The following is a 15059-nucleotide window of genomic DNA, read 5'->3' on the forward strand; positions in this document are numbered from 1 at the left end:
TACGTGACGATTGACGTAGCCTATCACGGCTGACTTTGCAGATCTAGCCATGATAGGCTACGTGAATCGTCACGTAGCCTATCAGGGGGCGTGTGTTTTTTTTTCTTTTATTGCAATGGCGGTGGCGGCAGCCGGTCAAAAGACCGGCTGCCGCTCCCGCCCCGCTCGAACACCCGCCGAACCGCCGGCCGGACCCGCCGCCGGGAGGGACATTCGGGAAAGGTAAGTCCCGTCCCGGGGTGGGTGCGGGGTGCGGGGGGGTTTGGAGGATTTCTCCCCGAAACTTGTTCGGGGGGCCGAACACGGCGCTCGGCCCCCCGAAGTTTCGGGGAGAAATTCTCCGCCAACCCTACCTGACTCCATCTTTTGTGATCAATACTCAATGGCATGCATCAAAAGGTTCCCTCTGCTGACATCAATGAAGCTTCATTTTTTTACATCATGGAAAGATTTCCCTCCATTAAGCATTCAACATTTGTTATTAAGGTTGATGGATACTTTCCTGTTTTGCAAAAGCTGACTTTCCAGCAGGCTAAGAAAGAAAGACAGGCAGGCAGGTAGGCAGGCAGGCAGGCAGGCAGATTAAGCCAGCATCTTTAAAATCTGCCTGCAAATTGAAGAAGAAAATTTCAGCCTCCTTTTGCTATAAAATGAATGATTTTCAGGCTTTGAGCAATTGGTAGATCAGAAATTGCATGCCAGATGAGCTTAAAATAATAGACATTCCCTCTTCCAAAGCTACCTACTGTTTCTCCCATTGTTACATCAACTGAACATGCTAGCTTTGTCCCATTAAACAATCAATAAGTGTATCTGTCAACATGAGGCGTCCATCCGTGGAAATCGGCTGGTTTTAGTGCCGTATTACTTAACGCTGTGTAAGTAGAAGTGCTTTGATTGACTTGTAATCTCTAACTGTTGAGGGGAAAACGGAGGCTACGGGATGCAGAATGAGGTAATCATGAGATGTAGCTATTTCACCTCCTCCTCTGTGTTACGTGTCCTCACATATTTAACCAAACATACACCAGACATCCTGGCTCCGATGCAACTATACTCACAGTCCTGGTGATATCATCAACAGTAGTACCAACAATCTGTGTCTAGAGCTAAGGGAAGAGGGGTTCCATCTACAGTAGGTCCCCTTTTCCTTCCTCCTGCTCTCTAAACAGACAAATAATGCTACTGGCCATGATCTGATCAGAGCTACGTATACTGCAATGTGCTGATAGGTGTAGGCAGAATGTTTCTGTGTGTCATTCCTCTTCCAGCTTGGGAAGAATCTCACTCCTTTATCCATATGCCTTGTGCAGTATGTATTGGGTGACTGTGTACATGAGATGTTGTTCGTGCATGTAAAGGGAGTCCACAGCTCAGCGGCTGAGCAGCTGAGCCTGGCCTTGGCCTGAAGAAGATCCCAGGTGATGGGATTATTTAGTCATGATGCCTTCTGTTAGAAAGGCAACTGGCAGAGAAAACAAAAGACAAAACAGAATGAGTGTTTACCAGTACCACATCCACACAGGCTATCATAGCACAATAAAGGAGACCGCACCTTTCTTTAGTGAAGAAAAGAAAACAGTTTTACTCACAGATATTCTTGAATATACAATGCAGGTACAGCGTAGAGTTTCAAAAAAGGTGTGTTCAGCCCATTTTCTGTTACATTACACCAGCAGGAGCAAGAGAGCAAACACATTTCTCCCAAGACAGTGTTCCATCATAGCACACACACACACACCCGCCGCTGCCCCTGTACTCATTCCCTATTCCCTGGTGCAGCAAAAATACACTCACGTCTTGCACACAGTTCAGAAGTCAGGGAGGAAAACACATAATAATGCTAAATAACTGACCATGTTGTCATTCCTTAATTCTTATGCTAACTTTCAGCCAAGAAGGCCCCCATCTCAGCTCATAAATGTTAATGCAAATACAAAATTTAAACAGTGCAATAAAATCCATATCATACACTGTCCTAACATACAAGTGTGCTGCCATCCCACTCCCTTCCTACCACTCCTCCTGAATGAATAAAAAAATCTATTTTCAGTAAATTTATCTATCACTGTCAAGGTTCCCCTTATGACCTGGACCCACTGAGCAACTACTTAAGGATCTCTTGCCTCCTTAAGAGTCCCACCTTCCTTCTTTTAATGTTTTCATGGGGGTTAGGCTGTAGATGTGGGGTGACTGACACTCTAGACACAGGGTTTAACCATAACAGTGTACTAGTCAACTTAAAGCAATCCAATTTCAACTGAAGGTATTTACACAATAGAGCTGAGTGATAGAAAAGAGGCATTAAAAGAAAATAAAAGTTGCAAAACACAAGTTCCTTTACCGTAGCTGTCCTTAGACTTTTCTAGGCTGCTTCTTCCTGCTCACCCTTCAGACTCTGCTCTCACTTCAGGCTCTGGCTGTCTCTCTGTCTCCCTCTTGCTCTGGCTGTAGCCTGGTCTTTCTGACTCTTACTGGCTCTCTCCCTCTCTTTATGTACCCTGCTCCTTCAAAACCAAAAGTACTACTTCAAACTTGAAGAAATGAACCTAAGTAGGGATATGAAACTGACACTTATCTGGAGAAGTTAAACTAATCTCTCAGGGTTACCTCTAGGGATGGCAGAGAATTCCACCACGGATTTCAGTGAGGCCGAATGCACTGGCATTTGGCCCCCTGAAATCCGTGGCAGAACGGACTGCCACCCCCCGCCACCCCACGGATCCCCCCCGGGATGAGACTTACCTGGGGCGGATGGTGGACGACTTACCATTCTGGATGGCGGTGGCTCCAGCGGCGGCTTTGGCGGTGGCTGGTCTTTCCACCAGCTGCCGTGGCCGCCATTTGCAGTCTGGTCTTGGCGTGATAGGCTACCTAAGTCTTTACGTAGCTATCCCATCTGGGTAAAAAAAAAAAAAAGCAGCATACGCAAAAGGCGGCGGCTACGTCGGCCGCCATTTGCGTTCCTTATTTTTTGCTGTTTTAGTCTACGTAAATATTTACATAGACTATTACGGCAAAAAGAAAGGGGAACGCAAATAGCATAGTGGGCACTATTTGCTTTCCTTTTTTATTCGCCGATTTAGCCTGCTACTAGGCTATTTGCCCACTACGCTATTTGCATTCCCCTTTCTTTTCGCAGTAATAGTCTATGTAAATATTTACGTAGACTAAAGCAGCAAAAAATAAGGAACGCAAATGGTGGCCGACGTAGCCGGCCGCCACCATTTGCGTACGCCATTTTTTTGTGTTTTTTTACCCAGACGTGATAGGCTACGTAAAGACTTATGTAGCCTATCACGGCTCCCTGGCTGGATGCAAATGGTGGCCGCTACGGAAATCCGGCTGCGGACGGCCCTGGCCTGGCCGGCTGCTCCGCAGAGGCGCCGCAGAGCAGAGCCAGCCGTCGAGGATTCCGGGGGGGAGGACCGGATCGCCTCCCCCCCGTCGAGGATTCCGGGGGGAGGGACGGAGCGCCTCCCCACCACCACAAACAGAATCCGCGAAAAGAATGACTTTCGTACATCCCTAGTTACCTCCTCCAGACAGAAAACTCCAGGCCTTTAAGCTTGACCTTTTTTCCCTTTGCCTCTGTAGGCCTCAGACCTTTACAATCACACTTTTATTATTCCACCCTTCCTCCAATACACAAATTTTTCCTCTTGTATTCTTACAAAAACCCTGTGAAGTAGGTCAGGCATGCTAAGAGAATGAATAGCACATGGCCAACCACTGAGGATGATATCTGGAGGGAGATTTGAATCCAGGTCTCCCCAGCCTATGTCCAACACGCTAGCCACCGTCCCACACTGTCACTTGGCCTCAGCATGATCCTTTACAGATATTTCTGCTGTTCCCCGTGCTGACCTCAAACAGCAAACAAAGAACAAACAAAACAAAAACAAAATTCAGGCAAAAAAGAACACCATCATATCAAAATATATTTGGAATTGTACATCTTAAGGGAAAGGACATTCGAAAATATATGTTTTGAGAGAAATATGTTTTAAAATATATGTTTAAATGCATGGGTACTAGTCATGAGTAGGTGTCAGTGTAGCAGCCATATCGGGGGTCAGACTAAGTAGCCTCATGCAGTCTCATGCTTCATGTTCTTGCTGAGCTATTTCTCCCTTGAATATATTGTTGTAAGCTGACGAGACACAGGAATTCCTTGTCTTGTTAAAGGTCATATAATTGTATATCTTGTTCTCTGCTGTTCTCTTCTGTTCTCTCCTTATCATGGCTACCCTATAACCCAGTTCTTGTATTATAAACAATGGTGCTAGGAGAAGAAATGTTGAGGACTGCAACCCCACACGGGAGGGGGAGGAGGAGCCATTTCATGTGTGTCACAATGTCTATAAAAACAATGCGCTGATGTATTTCGGGGCTTCTGGCTCTTTGGAAATGATTCCAGCCTTAAGCCCGCGCGTTAAATAAAGAATCCCTTTTTCCTTCACTCCGTGGTCTCTCTGACTCTGGGTTCTGCAACATCAGGATCTGCTCAGTCTGGTAAGCTCTGCAACTCCACCTGGGGTTGCCCAGCCTGGCTCACAGTATTTGCAGGATTAGGCCCTAGCCCTGCAGGTACTCCCAGGTCCTCTAATGCAGACCAGCTGGGAGCCTCAGGGAGCACTATAAAAAGCTTCCTCCTCTGTTTAAACCTTGCTCCAGTAATATGAGTTGTGGTGGCAGGATTGTGTCACAGTTGCTCATTCCTGATCTTTGTTATGCCTTGCTGGTTCTTGACCCCTGCCTGTTTGGCCTCTGCTTCTTCCTCTGATCCTGCCATGCCTTGTTTGGGTCTGACACTTGCCCACGGAACCTTTGTTCTACACCCACCTCCATCCCTCCTGGTCCTGGTGTTCTTGCCCAGGACACCTGCCACCCCTCCCTGGACCTGACAGTAAGGATGTTGGAGAAATCCACACTGGATTCAAATGAATTTAGATTTCTATTAATTCAACCTGGAGATTCTGCTGCAGACCAGCTTGTTCTAGGGGTAGTGTAGGCATCCAGTTGGGGCTCAAGACCCAGTGAGAAATCACCCTCTTGGCCCCCCAGATGCCAGTCCATGGACCCCAATGCTTGCCAGACTTGGCGTGTGCTGAGTTGGGCAAGTGTGCAGGTGTTTGGCCCCTCAGTGAGCTGCCTGTCACCACCACCACAGTAGCAGGCACAGGAGGGGACATAAATGGAGCTCCTCTCCACTCCTCCTCCCACCCCTGCTGCAGCAGGGGCAGCAGGGACAGGCCAGTCATATTTTGCCAATGTAAGAGACTTACATAAAACAACCAGCCTGTCCCCATTGCCACCGCTGTAGCAGGGATGAGAGGGGCAGAACGGAGCACCTCCATCTCCTCCTCCCCCCACCCCTGCCCCAGCTTGCAGTTGCAGGCTGCAGCGGTGACCACAAGTGAGTCCGTCCATCCCTAGCTTGTTCCAAGTTGTGCAGAATCTGCAGATTTGTGGGCTGTTTTTTTTATTATTGTTATGATGGGTGGGTGGGGGATTTGCACAAATGTGCATTTGCAGGCAGCAACAAAATTCTTGTACATCTGATTCTGTCGATGAGCAGATGATGGAATGAAAGATGCCTGACAGTCTATGAAACACAGATGGAATGGGTTTAACAAAATCCGTACATCCCTAGTCAGGATGGCTATGTGTTACCTCCATTATGTGGTGGTAGTGGTGTTATTTATTTCATTTCTATACTGCCCAATAGCCAAAGCTCTCTGGGCAGTGGACAGGAATTCACAAAAACCATAAACCACAGATACACAATAATAACATCCAGCATAAAGTTTCAATTTATAAAATTTAAAACCATTTAAACAGCTAAAATGTTTACAATAAAACAAATGACCTGATAGAAACAGCTGTTATACATGCCCCATCATATGCCATCAAATGCTTGGGAGTAGAGGACAGCCTCAACCTGGTGCTGAAAAGATGATGGTGTTGGCACCAGGCGGACCTCTGTGCGGAAAGCATTCCACAATTGGGGCCACCACTGAGAAGGCCTTGTCCCTTGTTCCCACCTTCCAAGGCTCCCTTAGAGGAAGCATTTGTAGGAAGGCCTCTGGCATTGATTGTAGGGTCTGGATAGGTTCAGGTGAGGAGAGACACTCTGCAGTCCTGAGCCATGTAAGGCTTCATAGGTTAAAAACAGCATCTTGAATCAAGCTTGGAAACGCACAGGCAGCCAATGCAAGCTGTCCAGAATTGGTGTTATATGCTCAGACCTCCAAGCCCCAGTTACGAATCTGGCTGCTGCACTTTGCAGAAGCTGCCTCTCAAGGATGCACCAGGATGCCTGTCGATACCAGCTGATGTCCTGCTTGTGGGCTTCCCACAGGCAGCTGGCTGACCAGTATGCAGAGCTACATAGGCCTTTTGTCTGAGCCAGCGTGGTTCCTTTTATGTTCTCATGCATAATTAAATGTGAATTTTCATGCACGTTGAGGTTGTTTTTACTGCAGGGTAATGCAAAAACAGGATGGCATGGACATATGGGTCAGCATTTGCAAAAGTGACACAGGCCAGAAATAGACTGATTTGCCCATTCCTAACAGGTGTTAGTGCTAAGCCTATTTCTGGATGGTGGAGGGAGCAATCCTATGGCCACTAGACACTATCTAGAGGGCCATAGGATTGTTCAGTTTCTGGGAACTGAGGTTGGAGCCCGGGGTTCCAACCTTGGTTCCGAGAAATGGGGATCCCTACCCCCCGCCCCTCTCCCTTGTAGCCGGTGCAATTCTCTCCATGCTGGCTACATCTCCATGCTTGAAATGGAGTGCAGAGATGGGGAAAAGGGGGCACTCCCTGGGGCATCCTATCCTGTCTCCAGGCACCTTCCCTCCTCCTCCCTGAAGCCTTGCGTAGATAGGCAAAATTGTGAAAAATGCAGGGCGGCCAGAGCATGGAAGAGAGGGTCCCCTCCGTACCCCAGCTATCTTGCATAGGATAGTCAGCAGCCTCCGATTTTGGAGGCTGGCAAATGTCCAGATAGGATTGCACCCTTAGAGACCATGTGGGGGCTCACACAGCTTCAGGTACCATGTGGGGACTCACACGACTGCATGCCCCTTCATACCTAAATAAATAAATAAATCCATCCCTGCCTGTAGAAGACTAGGATGTCAGGGAGAAGGATCAGATAGAACTTTTCCTGCCATGTGACCTCAAAGAGATATAGTCCAGAAAATCGATATAGCCCATTTGTTGATTGTGTGAGAACTAAGCCATGGATGCTCTTAATACAGGGAGAGGCAGAAAGTGTCGTAGACTTCAGTGACACTTGTCATGTGCCCACGCATAACGCTTTAATAACATTCCTGCTAATGTGAAAGAGATATTCAAGGCTTTTCTCACGCGGATGTCGGCACCACTGAGGGCTTAATTATATAATACAACATATTCCCACATTAGATCACTGATGCTTAGTGTGTGTGTGGGGGGGGGGGGGAAGGCATCACCTAGCAACCATCTCTAACAAATTGCAAGCAAAAAATAAAGAGATTATATGCTACATCACTCTACAGAGTCAAAATTGATAGCAAATTGTGTTTGCCCTTTCATCTCATGTGGAAAATCTATTGTGCACAGGGTAGAAAAGATGCAGTTCTGAAAGAAATGGCATTATGATCTCCCCAATACACCCTCCATTCTTTTTATCCTTTTAAGTCTCCTGAAGAATGCCCCTCCGCAAAAAAAAAAAAAAAAACCCACAGAGGTATAAAGGAAGGTGCTCATCTTTCTGGAGAAGACCACGAAGAAAAGAGAAAGGCACAGTTATGGTCAGCAAAAATGTCATCCCCCTTAAAATGAACAGCTTTAAGGGTAATATCATATATGCTTAGTTTAATAGCCTTTGGGATTGGTTGGGAACAGGAGACAGAGAGGGGGAGAGTAGTGTGAAGATGAGACTCCAGGCATCTCATGCTTGGTGTACTGCTGAAGGGGACCTATAGCTCAGTGGCAAAGTAGTGCCTTTGCTTGCAAGAGAACCCATGTTCCATGAACTTCCATCCCATGTTCCATGGACACTAGCCCATGGAAATCCAGAGCACAACCAATCTGCTATTCCTCAGAATGCCAGAGGACATTCTTTTGTTCTTTCTAGAGGGACACTTAATGAATTAACAAACAAATAAGGAGGATGAAAACTCTCCCAGCCTCCCCTCCAATTGATCCTTAGAATTCTACTAACGGATGTGCTGATCAGATGTGTTCATTTGTAAACCCGTAAATTTTCACACGGCAATTCACATTTGAATATGTATTTAAATATGTATCATTACATATTTTTCCATATACATATATCTATGCTCACATACACTTCTCAATAGTTTCTGTCAAAATATGCATTGCTATAAGTATACACTCTCAAAGTATGCATTTCAATATATATGTATAAAGCTTTGTTTTATTTTATTTTGAGTTTTTCCAGTATGGTTGCTAAACATAGCTTGATAAATGAAAATCAACAAAAAAACCCAGCAGCAGCAACACCCAAACGCATCCAGTGTCTACAGTACGGAATCACAAAACCTTCTGTAATCAAATGCTATCGTTATTTTCTCTTAGTAGGTCCAGGAAACGTTATGCTGATTGGGGGTGCGGGGGATTTTGGATCTGGGATGTATAACTGACATATCACAAAAATGGGTGCTATATTGAATAAAATGTTACAGAATTTGCATGAACTCTTTAACTTTCCATGGGGTGGATGAGTGTCTCCATTAATAAATGTACTGGTTTATTCGTTACATTTCTATCCCTCCTTTCCTTCGAGGAGCCCAAAATGCCATACATGAGTCTCCTCCTCTCTATTTTATCCTCACAACAACTGTGTGAGGTAGGTTAAGTTGAGCATCAGTGACTGGCCCAAAGTCACCCAGTGAACTTCATAGCCAAGCGGGGACTTGAACCTAGGCTGCTTGAGTCCAGCACTCTAACCCAGTCCAGCACTCTAACCCATTCCAGCACTCTAACCACTGCATCAAACCAGCTGTCCAAAGCCTCCTAAGCCAAGCAATGATAGATAAGTGTGCAGAACTTTTCCAGTAAGTTGTAATGATAGCTGCTGTTGTTGCTTAAGAGTGCAAAATAAATATTTCATGCAGGGCAGACTGTAAGTTCTTTTCTTGGGGGGGGGCAGAAAATTATTATTATTATTATTATTATTATTATTATTATTTAATTTATTAATCGCCCATCTGGCTGGTCACCCAGCCACTCTGGGCGATGTACAACATACAATAAAACAATAAAATTCTACAATAAAAACATTTTCTAAAATACCCTAACCCACCCCAAATGCCTGCCTGAACAGCCACGGTTTTAATGCATGATGGAAGCTCATTAAAGAAGGGGCATGGCGGAGTTCCCTAGGGAGGGAGTTCCACAGAGTGGGAGCCACCACAGAAAAGGCCCTCTCCCTCATCCCCACCAGTCTAGCTGTCCTGGCTGATGGGACAGAGAGAAGGCCATCTGAGGCTGATCTTGTTAAGCGGCCGGTCTGGTGCTGCTGGAGGTGCTCCTTAAGATAGGCTGGGCCGGAACCATATAGGGTTTTAAAGGTCAAAACCAAGACCTTGAATTTGGCCCGGAAAATAACTGGTAACCAGTGCAACTCCTTCAGCACTGGAGTGATGTGATCTCGCCGGCGGCTGCCTTTAATCAGGCGAGCCGCCGCGTTCTGTACCAGCTGCAGCTTCTGAACCGTCTTCAAGGGTAACCCCACGTAGAGCGCATTACAGTAGTCTAAACGAGAGGAGACCAGGGCATGTACTACCGATGGGAGCAGGTGGTCGGGAAGGAAGGGGCGCAGCCGCTGTATCAGATGGAGTTGATACAGCGCTGTCCGGCTCACAGCTGACACCTGAGCCTCCATGGACAGCTGGGAGTCCAAAATGACCCCCAGGCTGCGAACCTGGTCTTTCAAGGGTAGCCATACCCCATTCAACACCAGGTCAATACCCAGAATTGTAAGTATTGAAATCTTGGCAATGTTTTGTTTGGTGATATTGCTAATTTCTGCGGAGATCTTGTCCCAAGAGAACTGCCACACAAAATAGGAATTTCTAAATGTGTTTGGATACACTGTTTGAGCTGACAATGGCATCTGTACTAGGGTAGAGATGAGGGATGTATGGATTGTGTAAAATCTGTTCTATCTGTGTTTTGTGAATTGTCATGCACCTTTCGTTTCGTCGTCTGCGCATTGACGGAAGTGGGGGGTTGTTTCTGAATTTGCGCAAATTTGCTTTTCTGCAAATGTGCAAATTCCCCCAATGCGTATTTTCGTGCTTTAACCTATGGGGGAAATGCACATATTTGGCCGTTCTTTTTTAATTATTATTTTGAGTATTTTTCTACAAGGAAATTTGCACAAAATTCAGGAAAGGTAGAAAAATGTTCCACAAGTCCGCAGAATCCATCTGACAGAGGGAAAGTCAATCCACTGCACAATCCGTGGGGCAGATTCAGGAGAATCTGAACTCATTTGGTGCTATTGTGGATTTCTCCTACATCCCTAATAGGGATTGGGATGAAATTCATTCAGCTCACATTTTAATGCAAATTTACTTAATTTTACCCTTTTGAAGTAATACAAAAACTTAAACTCAGTTATCCTTTGAAATTCACACTTCTCTTATTTTTGCAATGGAGGTCCCCAATAAAAGAAATGCATTCAAAAATGTGTACATTAGGGGAAACTGCACACAAAAATGCATTGATTGTTCAGGGAAAAACAATCTTGTTATATTAGGAAAATTACTTATATTAGGCAAAACTGCATACATAAATGCATGCATTAGGAGATATCTACACCAAACTCCATATGAATTTTCATGCACACTTTAACAGAAATACTCTAAGAAACTGGGAGGGAGGGGAGGTGGGAATCATTCATACAAGACAGCTTCAGCCAGTATAGGACAAGTGCAAAATAAGCACGTTTCAATGGAGAGCACTGTTTACTTCACTGCCATTTGTATGAGTCCCCAAGATATAAATTTCTCTACCCTATCCTTTGTTTTCTGTCAAAGACCTCCCCTGGATCAGATGTGTATATTGCTTGCAGGCAATTATGTATATGTTACCACCCAGGTTGCAAAATTTGCCCTGGCTGCCAAAAAATTAAGAGCCAGCCATCATACTGTGTTGTTGTTCAGTCGTTCAGTCGTGTCCGACTCTTCGTGACCCCATGGACCATAGCACGCCAGGCCTTCCTGTCCTGCGCTCTCTCCCGGAGCGTGCTCAAGTTCATATTCATTGCATCCGTGATGCTATCTAGCCATCTCATCCTCTGCCGTCCCCTTCTCCTTTTGCCTTCAGTCTTTCCCAGCATCAGGGTCTTTTCCAGGGAGTTTTCTCTTCGCATTAGGTGGCCAAAATATTGGAGCTTCAGCTTCAGTATCTGTCCTTCCAATGAGCACTCAGGGTTGATTTCCTTTAGGATGGACTGATTTGACCTCCTTGCACTCCAGGGGACTCGTAAGAGTCTTCTCCAGCAACACAGTTCGAAAGCATCAATTCTTCGGCGCTCAGCCTTCCTTATAGTCCAGCTCTCACAGCCATACATTACTACTGGGAAAACCATAGCTTTGACTAGATGGACCTTTGTCGGCAAGGTGATGTCTCTGCTTCTTACTATGCTGTCTAGGTTGGCCATAGCTTTCCTCCCAAGGAGCAAGCGTCTTTTAATTTCATGGCTACAGTCACCGTCTGCGGTGATCTTGGAGCCCAAGAAAGTAAAATCTGTCACTGCTTCCATTTCTTCCCCTTCTATATGCCAGGAAGTGATGGGGCCAGATGCCATGATCTTTGTTTTTTTAATGTTGAGTTTCAAACCAGCTTTTGCACTCTCCTCTTTCACCCTCAACAAGAGGCTCTTGAGATCCTCTTCGCTTTCTGCCATTAGGGTGGTATCGTCTGCATATCGGAGGTTGTTGATAATTCTCCCAGCAATCTTAATTCCGACCTCTGATTCATCCAACCCGGCATTTCTCATGATGTACTCTGCATATAAGTTAAATAAGCAGGGTGACAATATGCAGCCTTGTCGTACACCTTTCCCAATTTTGAACCAATCGGTTGTTCCATGTCTGGTTCTGACTGTTGCTTCTTGACCCTCATACAGGTTTCTCAGGAGACAGGTAAGGTGGTCTGGTACTCCCATCTCTTTCAGAATTTGCCACAGTTTGTTGTGATCCACACAATCAAAGGCTTTAGCGTAGTCAATGAAGCAGAAATAGACGTTTTTCTGGAATTCTCTTGCTTTCTCCATGATGCAGCGAATGTTGGCGATTTGATCTCTAGTTCCTCTGCCTCTTCTAAACCCAGCTTGTACTTCCGGTAGTTCTCGGTTCGCATACTGCTGAAGCCTAGCTTGTAGGATTTTGAGCATCACCTTGCTGGCATGTGAAATGAGCGCAATTGTGCGGTAGTTTGAACACTCTTTGGCGTTGCCCTTCTTTGGAATTGGAATGTAAACTGACCTTTTCCAGTCTTGTGGCCACTGTTGAGTGTTCCAGATTTGTTGGCATATTGAATGCAGCACTTTAACAGCATCATCTTTTAGGATTTTAAATAGCTCGGCTGGAATACTGTCATCTCCGCTAGCTTTGTTGTTACTAATGCTTCCTAAGGCCCACTTGACTTCACTCTCGAGGATGTCCGGCTCAAGTTCAGTGACCGCACTATCATGGCTATCAGAGACATTCAGATCTTTCTGTATAGTTCTTCTGTGTATTCTTGCCACCTCTTCTTAATCTCATCTGCTTCTGTTAGGTCCCTGCCTTCTTTGTCCTTTATCATGCCCGTCTTTGCACAAAACGTTCCCTTGAGATCTCCAATTTTCTTGAAGAGATCTCTAGTCTTTCCCATTCTGTTGTTTTCCTCGATTTCTTTGCATTGTTCATTTAAGAAGGCCTTCTTGTCTCTCCTTGCTATTCTCTGGAACTCTGCATTCAGTTGGGTATATCTTCCCCTTTCTCCCTTGCTTTTCGCTTCCCTTCTTTCCTCAGCTACTTGTAAAGCCTCATCAGACAGCCACTTTGCTTTCTTGCATTTCTTTTTCTTTGGGATGGATTTCGTTGCTGCCTCCTGAACAATGTTACGGACCTCCGTCCATAGTTCCTCAGGCACTCTGTCTATCAGGTCTAATCCCTGAAATCTATTCCTCACCTCCACTGTATATTCATCAGGGATATGATTTAGGTCATACCTGAACGGTTTAGTGGTTTTCCCGACATTCTTCAATTTAAGCCGAAATTTTGCAAGAAGCAGCTCATGATCTGAGCCACAGTCAGCTCCAGGTCTTGTTTTGACTGACTGTATGGAGCTTCTCCATCTTTGGCTGCAAAGGACATAATCAATCTGATTTCGATATTGACCATCTGGTGACGTCCATGTGTAGAGTCGCCTCTTGTGCTGTTGGAAAAGAGTGTTTGCTATGATCAGCATGTTCTCTTGGCAAAACTCTATTAGCTTTTGTCCTGCTTCATTTTGTACACCAAGGCCATGCCTGCCTGTTATCCCGGTGATTTCTTGACTTCCTACTTTAGCATTCCAATCCCCTATGATGCAGAGGACATCTTTTTTTGGTGTTAGTTTTAGAAGGTGCTGTAGGTCTTCATAGAACCGATCAACCTCAGCTTCTTCGGCCTCAGTGGTTGGGGCATAGACTTGAATTACTGTGATGTTGAATGGTTTGCCTTGGATTCGTACTGAGATCATTCTATCATTTTTAAGATTGTACCCCAGTACTGCTTTTCCCACCCTTTTGTTGACTATGAGTGCTACTCCATTTCTTCTAAGGGATTCTTGCCCACAATAGTAGATATGATGGTCACCTGAATTAAATTCGCCCATGCCTGTCCATTTTAGTTCACTGATTCCCAAGATGTCGATGTTCAATCTTGCCATCTCATCTTTGACCACCTCCAGCTTACCTTGATTCATTGATCTGACATTCCAGGTTCCTAAGCAATATTGTTCTTTACAGCATCGGATTTTCTTTTCACCACCAGACACATCCACAGCTGAGTGTCCTTTCGGCTTTGGCCCAGCCGCTTCACTCTTTCTGGCGCTACTTGGAAATACCCTCTGCTCTTCCCCAGTAGCATATTGGACACCTTCCGACCTGAGGGGCTCATCTTCCGGCGTCATATCTTTTAGCCTTGTGATACATTCCATGGGGTTTTCTTGGCAAGAATACTGGAGTGGGTTGCCATTTCCTTCTCCAGTGGACCACATTTTGTCAGAACTCTCTGCCATGACCTGTCCGTCTTGGGTGGCCCTGCACGGCATAGCTTATGGCTTCACTGAGTTACGCAAGCCCCTTCGCCACAACAAGGCAGTGATCCATGAAGGGGAAAAAGGAAAGGTTCCTCCTGTGCAAGCACTGGGTCATTGCTGACCCCTAGAGGGACGCCGCTTGCGCGAGCGTTTTTGTGGCAGACTGTAGCGGGGTGGTTTGCCATTGCCTTCCCCAGTCGTGACTACCTTTCCCCCCAGCAAGCTGGGTCCTCATTTTACCGACCTCGGAAGGATGGAAGGCTGAGTCAACCCGAGCCGGCTACCTGGGACCCAGCTTCCGCTGGGATCGAACTCAGGTCGTGGGGAGAGCTTTGGTTGCTATACAGCCGCCTACCACTCTGCGCCACACGAGTGTACCCTCCTTTAAATCTAGGGGGAAGGACTTTACGGCTGTCGCTTTGGAGGGGAAGTGAGATGCAAATGTGTCATTTTAATCATTGTTTGTGTACTGTTTTTAAACTGGTTTTATATTTTATTGCATTTTAATTGTGATGGCCTATGGCTTTGAATAATAAAGGTTCACTACACTACTCACTAAGTTTGAGATGAACAGAATTTAAGATTGGAAAAATGAGAAACTGGGAGGAATGAGAATTGACAGATTCATCCATGCCTAGAATTTGACTGAATACTTCCCCACCACACAACGCATGCACACACGCGTGCACACACACTTTTGTCAGGGTATTTTCCATGATGTTTGATGGGTGGGCAAATTCTAA

This window comes from Heloderma suspectum, chromosome 11, assembly GCF_057233095.1.
Source record: "Heloderma suspectum isolate Gila_16-S chromosome 11, 16-S_ref, whole genome shotgun sequence".
Lineage (NCBI taxonomy): Eukaryota > Metazoa > Chordata > Lepidosauria > Squamata > Helodermatidae > Heloderma > Heloderma suspectum.